Below are 16146 nucleotides of genomic sequence, written 5' to 3' on the forward strand. Positions count from 1 at the left end.
AGTCAAAACCAACTAAAACTGACTTAAATAGGTGGTGTGACTACATCGGCAGCGTGCCCAGTGGACGTACTGTATTCAGACACTGCAGCTCATCCAAGCACACAATACCCCCCGTCCCTCAAAACGCTGGGCCAAACCGCTGCGATGCTCTTCACGGAGGAATCTGACCTGAGATAGGTGCTCATCATTATGCTGCGATATTGCTGCTCCAAATCACTTTCCTTCTCCATCTGGAAGGACAGGGTCAACACACAGAAGGACGAGAAAGGAGAGAAAACTTCGGCTGGAGCATTCCGCCGCCGACAAAATCGAAGATAATTACTTTGACTGTGTTATTGCCGCGCTACCCGGAGCAACTTTCATATCCACAGCGAGGGACGACAACAGCGAAGGTAACTCCGCTTTCCCCAGTCACACTGTTTATAATCGTACTGTGCTGAACAAAGCAATTCCGATAATGAACAGGAGTGAAAATTTGCCCACACAGAATATATTAACACAGGATGGTAGCTCAGGCGGTAGAGCTGGTGGTCTAGTGATCTAAAGGTTGCTGGTTCGATCCCAGGCTCCTCCTGCTAGCATGCTGTAGTGTCCTTGAGCAAGACACTTAACCCCTAATTGCTCCTGATGGCTGCGTCCGTCGGTGTTTGAACAATTGTAAGTCGCTTTGGATAAAAGCGTCTGCTAAATGTAATGTAATGTAACACAGAAATACAGTAAGGGGGTCGAAATTCAGGGTTGTGTACTGAATTTTAGTAGAAGAATTTAGTGGAAGATGGATTGCTAAGGGCGCCTACCGGGACCTGTACTCGTCTCGTGCACTGGGCTTGGTACAATATGTCTCTTTGAGATGCTCAACGGCACCGTTTGAAGACTGGTTTTTCATTCGCGTCAAAGGCAAAGCACTTCCATACACACACACACACACACACACACACACACACACACACAGGACTCCTTTCTGTTGCATTATTTTCGATAAGTCTGATGTTTGGCGGAGCATTCCTACGGTGTGTGGCTTCCCTAAACGCCACTGCCTGGGGGCAGACAGACAGGGAGGAGGTACTTACTCAACACCAAACTCAGTGGCCACTTGATTAAGGTTTATCCTTTCCATTACCTGGTAGGACCCCCCCCATTTGCCCCCAAAACATGGAATTCTACATGGCATGGATTCAACAAGGTGCAGGGATCAATCAATAGATTCTGGTCTTTGTTGACACGACAGTGTCCACACATTTGCTGAAGATTTGTCTGCAGCGTATTCATGCTGTGAATCTCCCGTTTCCCCACATCCCAAAGGTGCTCTGTTGGATTGAGATCTGGCGACTGCAGGCCATTGGAGCACACTGAACTCATTGTCTCAACAATTGGCATATTGGCATTAAGAGGCCTAAGGCGCGCCAAGAAAACATTTCCCTCACCGTTGCACCAGAGCGGCACCAGAACCGTTGATACAAGGCAGGATGGACCCATCGATTCGTGCGGCTCAGTTGTTATGGTTTCACTCATAGGCCACTTTACCTGATAAAGTGGCCTATGAGTGTGTAACTGTACTACCAACACCGTTGAACAACATAGTACCGTAGCTTTTTCTGAATCTTGGCATCGACCTGCTGGCAAGGTAACAGTTCTTGTGACATCCCTAACTGGACTAATTCCCTGTGTAACTGCCCACCCCCACCCCCACCCAATCAATAACATTGACTCTGACTCGAAGGGAGTGTGACGAGCTGTCTCTCCCACACAGTCCTCTGACGAACTAGATTACAGGCTGCACCTCGGTTGTTCTTACTTCTGGTTATTTGAAGCTCTTCGGGGAGTCACTCTCTTGTCCCCGTCTATTTCCTGTGGTCAAATACAGCCCCGTTGCCCGAGGTTTGATTCGCTTGCCTCAAAGCTATTCGAGCCGCAGCCAGCTTGCATAGTAGATAAGATGATGATGCAACAGAGGAGGAATCTAAGGCTATATACGGAACATAAAGTAGACGTATATATTTTGCAAAATTGTGTACTTTGTCAACACCTTCCCCTCACATGGTTCTTATCTTACCACTCCCAAAGGACGATGGGTCCGTGGCCCAGTTCACTGCCTGGTCACCTGTCCATTATGGAGCGCGCTAAAAGGATAATGGACGAACAGCAGGTAGAAAGAGCTCCTTTGTCCATCAGTCTATTATTGGCACTCTTGGTTTTATGGCTCTCGGCGGCTCCGCCGATTAAAGCCTCATGGAGGCCTATCAGCACATTAGATGTTCAGGACGGATTTAGAAGATGTGGAGTAATGAAATAATTACTGTGGAGGAGCAGCGTGAAGTAGATCGCAAGAGAGAGTCACGCAAGAATAGTTGCCGTGATCTTGGATTGTTATACCCGGGGGGGGGTATAAAACATTGAAACATTTGAAAACATTGAGGTGTCTGTAAACAAAACGAGGTGCGTAACCCGCTGAGAATACTCCGGCGCTGCCCATATCGACCCCTGCTTTTGATCACGATAAGCGAGATACCATATCAAACCTCGCTGGTGGACATACAGTAGACAATAAGATTGAGGAATGGCGAGGGGGGTCGGGGTGGAAACAAAGAGAACTACTGTGAGATTTAAGTGGCGGGGATAACACACAAAAAAAAAGGAAAAAAATTCCAAGGATCAGCATAATCCACATTTAAATCGTAGGAGATGAGATTACATCAACTTTGATGTAATTTTACAGTCATTATGCGTGGCATTGAGATACGCTGCATATTCCGATCTTAGATTTACTTCCCTGGCTGTGCCTAGTGAGCCGATGAGAGAACAGGGGTACGGGGGGTGGGGTGGGCGGTGGATTGAGGGAAGCAGGAGCGTGTAGGGGGTCAAAGGGTCGACCAGGGCAAGCGTCTTCCTCAGCTGCCGGGGTTAGAAGGGGATCTGTTTGTCTCAATCGGCGGTGGCCACTAGGGGACACGACTTGGTGGGTGACTCAATCTTTCAGGTTCTTGCAACTCATTGTTCTCAGTTTACCGCCGCGCAAAAAAAACCCGTCACGCTGACTGCGTCTATGGCTTTCTCTCACCGTCTCTCGATCCTTCTGTGCAGGCTGGATTTGTGATCTCAGATCAGCAAGGCAGTAATGCTCTTCTCAGTAGACAGATGATACACCCTGCCCTTTGGGTTCCCGTCAGAGCGGCTGACGATCAATACCTAGGGCCCGCTGCCTGTCGACGTCCACACACACACACACACACATACACACACACACACGCACACACACACACACACACACTTGGGGTCGTGCACGTACAAGCAGCATCAAAGCCCATCTGAGCCCGCTGGCATTTAGTGCAATAGAACCTGGATGTGTCCGACGCGGCAGGGGGGGCATTCCTGGGATGGTTCCCAGCCTAGAGAAGCAGCGTGGCTGCAACATGACATAGCCGTGGAATGTTTCTCCGAAATGTACCCTGGCACCGTCTGTGTGGGAAAATAAATAATCCAGCGGCACCAGGGGGAGACAGACCGGCCAACAGAGTCAAAGACAAAGGAAACAGGTTAAAGAAACAAGCGAGAGAGACGGAGCGTCTACGTCTCATGTAGGTATGTCCATGTTTGACCTCCAAGACACCGACAGCTCTTAAAGTAAGGCCAGCAGCGGTCTGGACGACAGCTTTAGGGTTAGGGTTAAGACACGGTTACTGGGAGTTACTGGGGTTTTACGCCAGGATGCAAAAATACAAAATGTGAGAAAATTACAATAAACCCAGCAATAACACACTTAATCCTGTTTGATTAACATAGACAATTTCAAGACCAAGATATTGTATAATAAACATGTAATTGTAACTTGTACATTTTCATTTTTTTTTTTTATATTTATTTTCTCCTTTTTATTTGTATTTTTAATTCTAATAACAATTTAATATATTTAATAGAAAATCGAGTTCAATAAAAAGTTTATATTTTTAATCCCCTTCCTGTGGGTATGTGCAGTTGGTGGGTGTGGGATAATATCAATTAATATTGATTTAAAGTCTGTGATTAAAAAAAGTTAAAAGATTACAATGTACCTACAACATAAAACAGTAGTTGTCTTAGTAGTTAGTATAGCACTACTATTGTATGTCTTAGTATAGCACTACTATTGTATGTCATCAGACTTTACAGCAAGACACTATAACAAACGACACAAATTAACACAACAAAATGCAGCAATACACTCAACTATACTATAATATACTTGACTATACTATTCTTTACATAATTAATACTTAAATATCAGTGAGGCATTAAAATTACATTTCTGGGAGCGTGGTTTGGGTGCTGCTGCATTTAACCATACATTTAAAATCACCTGGGGGGGATTACTGTATATACAATTGAATTGATTTGATTCTTTGCACTGCAAAGCAGGCAAAGAATTGTGGGTAAAAAACAATTCCAAAATAGAAACTAGACCTGCATAATTTCCACAAAATTCACAAAGCAGCTCGGGGCGCCTCCGACCGGAGATCGTCCTCGGAGGCGGCACCGCACGTGCATGCAACTTAGCACCGTACAGTGCTAGAATGCATGGTGGAACATGCCTTGCACACGCACACATGCACGCACGCACGCACGCAGGCCGGTACGCACGCAAACACACACACACGCACACACACTGAGAACGCTGGGGAATAGGCACTCTGGCCCGGCAGTGTGGTGTGGTGCAACGAGCTTCCTAAGAAGACATCAGTCATCCAAAACTCAGTCAGACGTGTTTTAGACGACTGCTGCGAGATGCAGGTCATGCAAAATACTGTTTCGAAAAAACATTGATATTTGTCTATTCAGAATCCATCCGCCGTTCGCGGAGCCCTTCGTCGTTTCAAAATGTTACCAGACAACAAATTCACCAACACACACGCACCCACGTACGTACGCACGCACACACACACACACACACACACACACACACATGCATAAAAATAACATTATTTTTCATTGACAATGCAGCGGAAAGCAACCAATTTTGTGTGAAATAGAGGCCTTGGGAGGCCCTAATTGGATTTCCTGCACTTTTCCCAACAGACAATAACCCCTCGCGCGCCCTCGCAGAGTCTTTACGAATACCACCAATACTCATGCTTCGACCTATGAAAAAAGCGGCGGCATGCCACATTCCTATGCATAAATAAAACCGGAGATATAAAGAAATAATTCCACCGCTAGACTTGAAACTTCAGGTCCCATCGTGTTCCTCTGTGTTAAACGCTCTCTCTCTGTCTGTCTTTTTGTGATTCATTGTGTCCCGCTGCAACAGCCTGATAACCAATTAGAGTTCTGCCATGTGAGGTCTCCGGCGGCTAAACTGGGAGGGGTGTAGCTTGCTGTTGGGCCAGAGTAATAAACATGCTAAATTGTTCCTTGGAAGAGAAGTGTCAGGCACTGTATTTTGGTTGATTCCTATCTCCCCCAGCCAGTCTCCCCGTCCTCTCCCCCACCCCGTCCCCCTCGGGCCTCGGTTACCTATGACCTCCCAGTACTTCTCTGCATAGCTGTGGTCAGAGGGGCCCGGGTGGCTGGGGGTGCTTCAGCCAAGGCCACAAGACAAGTACGCGTGGATGTGCTCGTGACCTTGGATGTCATTATGAGCGAGGACGGACAAAACTGTAAAGCGTGCTTTACGCTGAATCCGACAAACGACAACGAACCACGGGAAGTCTCATGTTCATTCATTATTGCGAATGAATGATGAATGGAAAATGTTCAACTTTTGCCACAATTGACGACACATGTAAAATCATGACGTTATTAATGTTAACGTTGGGTGTCACCATAATCACTATCATTATATCAGCCAGACATATATTTTGTGATGTGAATTCCACGATAGCCACCGGGGGTTCCCAGGGTTCCGACAGTCGGATCGGCGTGAAGGCAGCCAAGCGCTCACTCACTAGTTTTAACAGGAATAAATCCAAATCCTGAATCTTTTCTCCCCCTTTTTTTTCCAGTAACTTTTTATCTGACTTTGGACGTCAGCACATTATGTCCCGATTTCACAGGGCCCTCGGTACCTCGCGCTCTCCGTCTCACACACACACACACACACACTCACCCCGAAAATCCTACACATAATCAATCATGTGAATGTACACACTTGGCCCTGTGTAACTAAACACCATGGGTTATCCACAAAGCGCAGAAGTGGGTTGTTGAGGCAGCTTTGGCCACAGCGATAGAAAATTTACTGAGGAGTGAAAGTGGGATGTGCAACGCTCCAAACCTTGACCCCCTCATCCTCCCCCAATGACGGAGTCCGGGGTCCTCCCGCTGGGAAACTGACACCTCAATACAAGGTCTGTCAGCGGCCGGCCCTTCACATGAAAGCGTTGCCCTCCCCTGTCCCATCTCTGTACATTCTGCATTCCTCTCTCTCCTCCAATAGCCTCGGCCACCGTGGCCGCCGAAAGGAAGAGCCTGACAGTTCAACCTCACTTTGATCTCAAGGCGCAGGTTATCTTCTGCCCCGGCTAATTTTAGTTCCCCGCTTTAGCCACGCTTCACTTTGAAGCCGGCTCCCGGACAGCAGGGGGGAGGGGGGGGTTTCTGGGCGGCCGATCGGTGGAACCCGGGCACATTTCCAGCGAGAGATTCATCGCAACGTCTATGTGGTGTTACTGTAATTCGGAACAAGACTTTCCCGGATGCTGTACCTCTGAAGCTTAATGGACTCAGCCCTGCAAGCTATGGAGTCCAAGGGAACCGCCCTGAACCAGGACAGCCCGTGACGAGAGTAAATGCTGGATAAAAGCCTGTTTAAGGCAGCTCGTTCGATATAAAGAGAGCCGTGCAGTGTATAATCTATTGATTATTGATCAAAATGATTGATTTTAGTCTATAAAAGGTCATTTACATTATATTTCGAGTAACAGTACGTCCAGCATGAAATGAGAATAGATGGCTTGAGGGCTCAGGAAATAGCAGCATTCACACCCATGAAAACACATATATTCACACTTACGTAACTTGCACTTACATAAAATAAATAGCAAGCACACAGTGCCTAGAGCCTGGACCACCAACAGCGTCTAGAAGCACATAAGAGAGCCATTCTGACGGAAGTAGAGCGTTTGCAAAACATCAAAAGCAATGCGGTCAAACTGTCACAACATACTGTACGTTCTGCTCAAACCCTCAACTCCATTACGATTTCCTTTGATAAAACTAGCACATACAAATTGCTCTGCGTTTGTGAAATCTATTCCTCGCACATAACACCAGACGGATGATTTGTGAATCAGTGGCCAATTATTTGTGTAATGTAAGATATAGCGTCTCATCTCAAAGGTGTAACCACGGGGAATATGTCAGATACAAAGTGGACTTGCTGATGGCGTATCATTTGTGAACTGTGCAATTTTCTCTACATCAGTGGTTCCCACATTTTTTACAGTCTGGTAACCCTTCACAAAACCTCCAGCTGTGTACCCCCTCTCACACCAGGGTCAGTGCACCCCCCCCACAGACATACACCCGTACACACTATACACCGGTCAGCCACAACACTATACCATCACTAATAACAACTAATATTGTGTAGCTCCCCCTCGTGCCGCCAAAGCAGCCCTGACCCATTGAGGCATGGACACCACAAGACCTCTGAAGGTGTGCTGTGGTATCTGACACCACGTTAGCAGCAGATCCTTTAAGTCCTGGAAGTTGTGAGGTGTCCATGGATCAGCCTTGTTGTTCCAGCACATCCCACAGACGCTCCATCGGATCGGACCCTAACCCCAGCCATTCATCAGACCAGGCCACCTTCTTCTATTGCTCCATGATCCAGTTCTGATGCTCACTGAGTGGGTCCCAAAAAAGAGTCTTACCTTTCATCACCAGCGAAACTTGTGTACTCTCTCTACAAACAGCCGGTTGCTGCAGTCACAGTGATACACTCTGCACAATTTGTCATTTTTTATTAAAAAAAATGTTAAATTACATTTTTTTACAAAAATGTGGCCCGGGTCACAAGTTATTCTCGGGCCCTGGACTCTTTGAAAATGTAAATCACAATTTTTTAGGTGTACCCCCAAAGTCACTATCTGTACCCCTAGGGGTTTGCGTACCCCAGTTTTGGAAATAGCTGCTCTACATCCACAGATAGCTGTTGTTTATGCTGGTCAATTTTCAGACCAGTAGAGATCCTGCACATCCATTGGTGAACTGCTGTAACTGAGGCAGCTTACCAGGTAACGTTTGGTGATGGAGTGAGTGATCGTTATAATGCAACCTTTTCAACATCCACATTATTAGTCTTTAAGTCACCTTAGTCATTATTCAGGAAGCTCCTCAGTCCCTCCACCACAGCAGTGATAATAGCTCCAGTTTGATGTCTCTGAAGATAGACATGCTACTGGGACTTGCCAGTGGACATTTGCACAAGGAACAAGAAAACATCATTTCTTTTGTCACTTTTGTCATGTTGTACAGCTGCCACAATCTCTGAAAACTGTATCACAATCCATAGAACTTTACCGGAGCCAAACTTGACCTCAGCACCATCACACGCGCTAATTATGCCATTGCCACAGCTTCAGTGGGGCTAATAAAAGGCTGTTTCTTTTTGTATCAGGCTGAAAAGTGCCGTCAAATGAAAAATCGATGTCAAAACATTGCAGCAGTTGCATGGAGTCAAAACCTCTTCGGTAATTAACGGTTTTAGGATTTTACTTGACAAGGACGTCCACAGATTGCCATAGCAGATGGGTGGAGGTAGAAGAGCGGAGATGGATTGCTTACCTTTCCTTGAGGGGGGAGGGTGGAGACCCTTTGTACTTGTTCCTCACAGGATAGAAACGCTGGGAATCCTGCCAAGAAGCAAAATGGTGTCAGTCAGGCTGCTGCTCCTATGACTTATATATAGAAGGTACGAGGGATGTACCCATACCACTTTTTCCACTGCCGACACAGTCTGATTCCCAAATTAATTATCTGCTGAAGTGCGGGTCAGATCCATTACTTTCCTTGAACTGTAAAGACTTTTAATTGATTGATTGATTTTATTTAAAACACAAGACAAATAACAAATACAATGAACAACACACATATACAGCAAACTCTCAATAAACAAATTCTCATCAACAACATAAATTAGTATTGCATGTGCGAAAAGGAGCTGGAAGAAGTACACACTTATATGGTGCTTCTCCTTCTCCATAACTCTTAAATTGAAACAATTAAATCAATATTTTTCATTTAAACGACTCACAAACAACTACCCCAATGCTATTATATACAACCAATCAGATATAACTTTAACAATTACCGAACGTTCATCCTACCAACCCATCCCTCATAATCCCTATACCTCTTATCTTCTTAAATTGATTTATACTTGGACTTTGCTTGAGTTCTATATTGAAACCGTTCCACAACTTAACCCCACAAATTGAAACAGTTGTATGTACTGATAGTTGTACGAACAGTGTTTTTTTTTTGTTTTTTTTATTAAACTTTCCTCTTAAATTACAAGCCCCCTCTCTGTCCAAGAGCATGTTTTGTATGTTACCTGGAAGTAAATGATTTCTTGCTTTATACATTATTTGTGCACTCTTAAATTCTCCCAGATCCATGAACCACAAAGCCTGTGACTTTAAAAGTAGTGTGTTAGTGTGTTCACAATATACTACATTGTTCACAATCCTTATGGCTCTTTTTTGTAGTATGCATAATGGATGTTATGTGCTTTTGTATGTGTACAATACAATACATCCATACACCTCCACGCAGTAATTCAGATACGGTAACACGAGTAAACAATACAGAGTGTGTAATGCTTTATGATTCAGAATGTGCCTTGCTCCTTCTAGAACCGCGACGTTTCTTGCCAACTTTGCTCGCACGTATCTTATGTGAGGCAGATCCTGTGGTCTCATATCACACCCAGGCATGTATTTTCAGATACTCTTTCTATATTAACATTGTCTATTTTTCACTTGTGTGTCTTACTTTACAATTCACAAACAGCATAATCTTTGTTTTGTTCAAATGTAATGATTATTTGTTTATGTCAAACCACCATTTTAATTGACTCATTTCCGTTTTGATCACCTCCAAAAGCTGCTGTAAATTCTCCTCAGAACAAAAAGTATTAGTGTTGTCCGCAAATAAGACATTTCAGTATTTTTGATACTCTGCATAATATAGAATTTATGTACAAAATGAACAATTTCAGGCCTAACACGGACACCTGAGGGACTCCACAAGTAAGATCCATGCATGTTGATTTATGCTCATCTATCTTCACAAATTTGCCACGAATTGCCTGTTTCTAACAAAGCTTCTCAACCAATTCAGCACAATAACTCTGATACCATACCTTCCCAGTCTATGGTGATCTATGGTATCAAAAGCTTTTAGGTCTGTAAATACTCCCATCGCATACTTTCTGTCTATACAATTGGTAATTTATGCTATTACTTCAATTAGCACCAAATATCTTGATCTGTTTGTTCTAAATCCTCTACTGTCTTCTCAATCTATGGGTCCCGACCCCCGAGGTGCGGGGTCGCCAAATGTTTTATGGGGGGTCACCAGATGATTTTACTGAACATGCACAACAAAAGTAAAAAGTGTTTTCACATTTTTTTTTTTTTTTTATATAATTTTTTCCAACATTTTTTTTTTGTTTTTTTTTTTTCCCCAGAAATAATTGTCTCGGTTAAATTATTCAGTAGATGCACAATGAAGAACTTTCCAGTAAGCTCCATTTTCTGTAAGAAAGACCAAGCGAAAGAGACGCCTGTGTGTGTGTGCATCCCTGTAGGCTGTAACCATAGCAACTCACTCTGCCCCTCCTGTCCCTAATAGTGCAGTAGAAGAGGAGACACTGTGCCGATAGGAAAGCCGCTGTCGCGCCGACTCGCTGCGGGACAATTTACGATTGGTCAAAACGCGGGACTGTCCTGCACAAATTGGGACGTTTGGTCACCCTAAGCACAAACCTAGCACAAATGAACAAGACTATGTTCGAGCTATATGGATGATGGTGGGGTGGAAAGTTACATAACAGCTGATGAAATATAATGTTAAATACATCAAAAACCATAGCGGCACAAATTATAATTTTTAAGGGCACAAATCAGCACAAACGCAGCACGAATGGCAATAATTGTGCTCAAGTTCTAATCACATTGGGTGCAAACTCCATGGAGGTTTGTCCGTGTGCCTAACTGTGCTGTTCGAGCGAGTCGGAATGAATGGGTCACAAGACTTTTTGTCATTTTTTTCCGGGTTCTCCAGCCTAAAAGTTTGAGAACCCCTTTCAAAATAGAGTTTTTCCAATATCTTAGAGAATTGGGAGAGTGAAGAAACAGGCCTGTAATTTGTAAAGCGGTGTCTATCCCCACCTTTTTATAATGGGATAACTTTTTCAATTTTAATTTTGCTTGAAAATTGACCACTTTGGAAGGAAAAGTTACAAATGTGAGCTAGTGCTTTTGCAATACCATCAATGATGTTCTTGACTGTCCTCTTACGAATTTCAATCCAGTCAGTAGACGTTTTATTATTACACTTGCTAACAATATAGATGATTTCCTTTTCTTCTACTGGTCAAATAAGAAAAATTGAATTTGGTTTTCCATCCCCATAATCATCCCCATAATCATTTATACCCCACTTTCTGTTGTTTATTTTTTATTTAATATTCAAAATAAAATAAGTCCCGTCAGTTAACGCCATTTTAAAAATAAATATTAGGAATTTTACGACTTCAAGTCAAATAATTTCTATTCATGAACAATAAGTAACAAGTGCAGCTGCTTTAATTAACAAATCACTTAGATAACATTTTGGGAAAATCAAAAACAAAATAAATCTGGCAAGTAGGACGAAATAAATAATAAAGTTTGCAGAGTTGTCCGTCCTCGTTGGGACGTCTCGTCAACATATTTTACAACACAATGAATATTTACCGTCTGCTTTGGGTCAGAACTTAAATATTAAAAAAAGCCAAACTATGGATGCATGTGTCCCTGTTGTCAACGAGACATCATCTTTCTGCTTCTCCTCCGAGTTTTGGACGCTGCGCTCGGTCTCCGCTCCCTGTGTACTGGGTTTACAAGCGCAACCTACCGGCGGGGGTTTATTTCTATGTCGGCAAACGTGGTTGGTTAGAGGTTAAAGGTCAGCTTTAGAACGTCCAAACTGATTGATTGGCTTTCCCTTCAACTTTCCGAGCGCGGAAACGAACAGATCTGCGGAAACGATCGAGTAAAAGGAAAAAAAAAAATTGTTATTGTTTTGTCGTTATTCGCCCGGCACTAATTCAAATTGTGCTGAGAGGGAATTATTTTCACCGGATAACGCAAGCGCTGACCTCCAGATGGAGATCACAGAGTGACATCCGTCAAAACTTGTCATGGTTGTATGTAGTGTGATGTTACGTTCTATGCTCTTTGTGAGCTGACCCGAGTTCAAGTTCAAGAGACAGTTTCACTACCTTGGTTGCTGTTCTCCCTGGAGTTGTCGTCCCTTATACTTGTCCAGTTCAGCAATCTCCTTGATGACAAACTCTTTAGCCTCCTCTGGTGATCCATTCAGCTTTACAGTTTGTTGTCCACGTGGATTGCATCTTGTTTTGCTTCCTCAGAAAGTGTATCTGTCTGGCAATGTCAGCATTTTTCTTTGTCAGGTAATCATTTACATACACGTTGCTTCCTTTCAGTTTTTGTTTCGTTGCCCTGCCTGAGCAGTGCTTGTTTTTGTGTCCTGCTCACAAAGCGATTTATTATGGCCGGCTTCTCACTTTTCTTTTTTTCGGGGGAGAGGATAACGCCTCAATATCGTTGCTGTCCACTGATTTTCGGCTCAGTGGGCTCTCCCTGCGCCGGTGCTGCAGCCCTTGAATATGACGGGGGCCTGGTATCCAGACCGCTGATTATTATGTCATTCATGCAAGAGTATTGTTCCAAGTCTGACAGTCGGCACTCCAAGAGAGTGATCCCTATCCCTATATATATATTCGTATATACATAGGCTATATACAGTATATTCCAAACAAGCTTTAAAACAATGAAGTAGTATTAAATCAGTAAAAAATACAATTTGCACCCCACTACCCAAGAAAGGTTTTTGAATTTCAAGCGACATTACCATAACTGCATAAGGGTTTGCATACACGACAAATCAAAACTTAATTATTTCATATTTCACTGAGTTCTTGGCCAGCTGCTCATTCAAACCACATTGAAGGCAAAACCTAGCAGTAACATTGCAACTTATAGTTAAGATATAGTGCCGCAGAAAGCCAAAGCTGGACATGAAGGACTAGGAAAACGCGGCTCCACTCCGTGTTGCGTGTTGATGACGTCTCCATCATGCGCCAGTTATTGACCTTCGTGCGGATCTTTGTGCACGGAGCGTAGCTGCTTCGTATGCCTTTCTGCTCTCCTTTATATTCCATTCCACTCTTACGTTTATATTATGTCCAAATACATGGAGTATCAACGCTAAAAAAAGACAAGTCGGTCGCCTCGTCCGCCATCTTGGGCGAGCCAAACCTCTGCAGCATTATTGTGTGACGTCCTGCCTCCTGCACGCTCTACCCAGGCTCCGCCCCTCGTCTAAACCAAACGGAGTGTTTCCAGTTGGTGTAAACCCGTCTGACACGGAGACTCTTCGGTTGTGTGCTACATGAGTGAAAGGGCAACCCCGGACAAACCGAGCCTGATTATCCGGATATTGTCCGGAGTTCTTAGATACATATTCAACCTTATATACACACACAATAACAACAAAAGAACCCCTGTAGGTGGAAGCTCTCCACAAATTGTGGAGGATATCAAAGTTCAGCACTGGCTCTCCAGTGTGAATGATGGTCCGTCAGGAGCACCTTCAGATGAGAGGAGCAGAAACTTCCAGCAGAGTGATTTAGAGCCCCAATCTTACACGATGGGAGTCGCCTTCCTTGCCACCGGATGACATATGAGGCTGCAGTTGCCGCCTTTCATTTCCATTTTATTATGAGAAATGGCAGCTACAGTTTCCGTTTTTCTTTATTTCCTCAGTGTGAGGGGGGCGGCGGCAATCTCACAGAAGGACAACGTACGGGGAGTGACTGGTGTCAAAAATGCCAGTTGGCGTAATGACCAGGCCGCTCTCCGATGGGCAATTATGTCTTCAGTCAGAACCACCATCTACCAGAGATTTATGTCAGAGTTTGGGAATTAGCAGGTAAAGCAGCTTTACACTGTATGTAATGTTTAACTTTTTGGTCATTTTTCGGAATATTTATTGATTATGGTCTGTCATTAGGTTAACTGCACATTGGCGATTTTATCTTGTTATTATTAGATTTATTTTCCTGGTTTATTGTTTATCGTTAGGTTTATTTTTAGATTTATTAAACTTTTACAAATGTTTATAGCTTCTACTTAATGTTGACGTTGATTGTATACTTTTTAGGTAATGCTTATAGATATTGCATATTGGCATTTTCCTTTTTTCTGTTTTGATCACTTCATTATTGTTATTGCCTATTGCTTTACTGTGTGCTGTGTGACTGCAACTACCTTCTGAGGATGAATAAAGTATCTTTTTATACAATCAATGAATCGATCTATCTATCTATCTATCTATCTATCTATCTATCTATCTATCTATCTATCTATCTATCTATCCATCCATCCATCCATCCATCCATCCATCCATCCATCTATCTATCTATCTATCTAAAATTTGTTCCATTCCATCATCATTCCAAAATAACCAGTTTATCCGCAGAGGTGAAGAAGTTCTCCTTCTTTTCAGATCCTCTTTTCATTAAAAAAAAAATCATTCCTTTGATGACAACCTGTAAAAGCAAGGACAGCAGACAAAGGGCCCAGCCTTTAGAGTTGGGTTCATTTTTGTATTTCGACTCGTCAAAAGATACACGTGTCAAGAGATGTCGGGGTCCGGAAATGAAGCGAAAGGCTGCGTGGACGTCGAGGGAGTCAGAGCAAGAATGCAGAAACAGTGTAGGGAAAGGGTAAGAAAGATCACAGCAGTCACTGATGTGATTGGACAGAAAAGAAGGGCATTTCTGAAATGGCAATTTGGGATATATAAAAGATAGATAGATAGATAGATAGATAGATAGATGGACAGATGGATAGATAGATAGATAGATAGATAGATAGATAGATAGATAGATAGATAGATAGATAGATAGATAGATAGATAGATAGATAGATAGATAGATAGATAGATAGATAGATAGATAGATAGATAGATAGATAGATAGATAGATAGATAGATAGACACCTGTAGATTAGAGCCTGACTGGTATATCGGTCTGGCCGATATATCGGCGATTATTTGACTTTTTTGACCACATCGGGATTGGCAGTTATGCAGTTGATGTGTCCCAGTTTTGCCAATGTGTCCCGATTTTGCTGATGTGTCCCAAAGTATAATAAACAAAAAAACGCAGTTTATTAATTTGGGCTGCACCGATCCGACACTCAGTATCGGTCCTGTACTGGCCAAAATCACTGGATCGGACATCGGAAAAAAAAACTGTAATCCGATTCGCCAGGTAAATGCCAAACTAAACTTTGAGCGGCATGCCGTAAAGAGAGATGTGCACACTCCACACTCCACTCTACGGAACACAGGAAAGCAGCTGAGATCTTAACGCCGTGCTTCAGTGTCAACCTGGTGTGGTCTGACACCCCCCACCCGCCCTATCTACACAATACAACTAATAAAAAACAATACCCGTCACCAAAATAAATTCTGAACATAAAGAAAGATGGGAAAAAAGTCCTTCACTCAGTAGAGACGCACACACACGCTCCGCTTGCTCGGGCCCCCCTCGACTCAAGAGAGAGAGAGAGGCAAGGGAGAGGGGAGAGAGTGGGAGCAAAAGAGGGAGAGAGAGAGCGAGCGAGTGGCAGAGGGACAATTCAAAGTGCTTTACATAAAAGAGATATAAAGGAAAGAGTGTGGAAAATTTAAGAAATTAAAAGAACATGTTAAAGGGAAAAATAATAAAAAGTCAGTGTTTTACGTGATGTTTGCATGTAGAAAATACATCCTTTGGGGAAACTTTAATTTACACTATTTGCTTATATTAATGATTATGCCTATAATAAAAAACACATATGTAAATATATTATTGATATTTGTGACAGCAAGAAA

At 43.3% G+C, this 16146-nt stretch overlaps 1 protein-coding gene across 1 annotated transcript in view; it reads right to left on the reverse strand.

The window, feature by feature from the left end:
- tspan9a (tetraspanin 9a) overlaps positions 1 to 16146 on the reverse strand; it is a 213971-nt gene that overhangs the window by 147466 nt on the left and 50359 nt on the right. The window contains exon 3 of the mRNA XM_080002000.1: positions 8761 to 8828. The gene's annotated coding sequence lies outside the window, so the exon portion shown is untranslated. The remainder of the gene's footprint in view (positions 1 to 8760; positions 8829 to 16146) is intronic.

The sequence above is a fragment of the Zeus faber genome, assembly GCF_960531495.2.
Source record: "Zeus faber genome assembly, chromosome: 6".
In the NCBI taxonomy this organism is placed as follows: domain Eukaryota; kingdom Metazoa; phylum Chordata; class Actinopteri; order Zeiformes; family Zeidae; genus Zeus; species Zeus faber.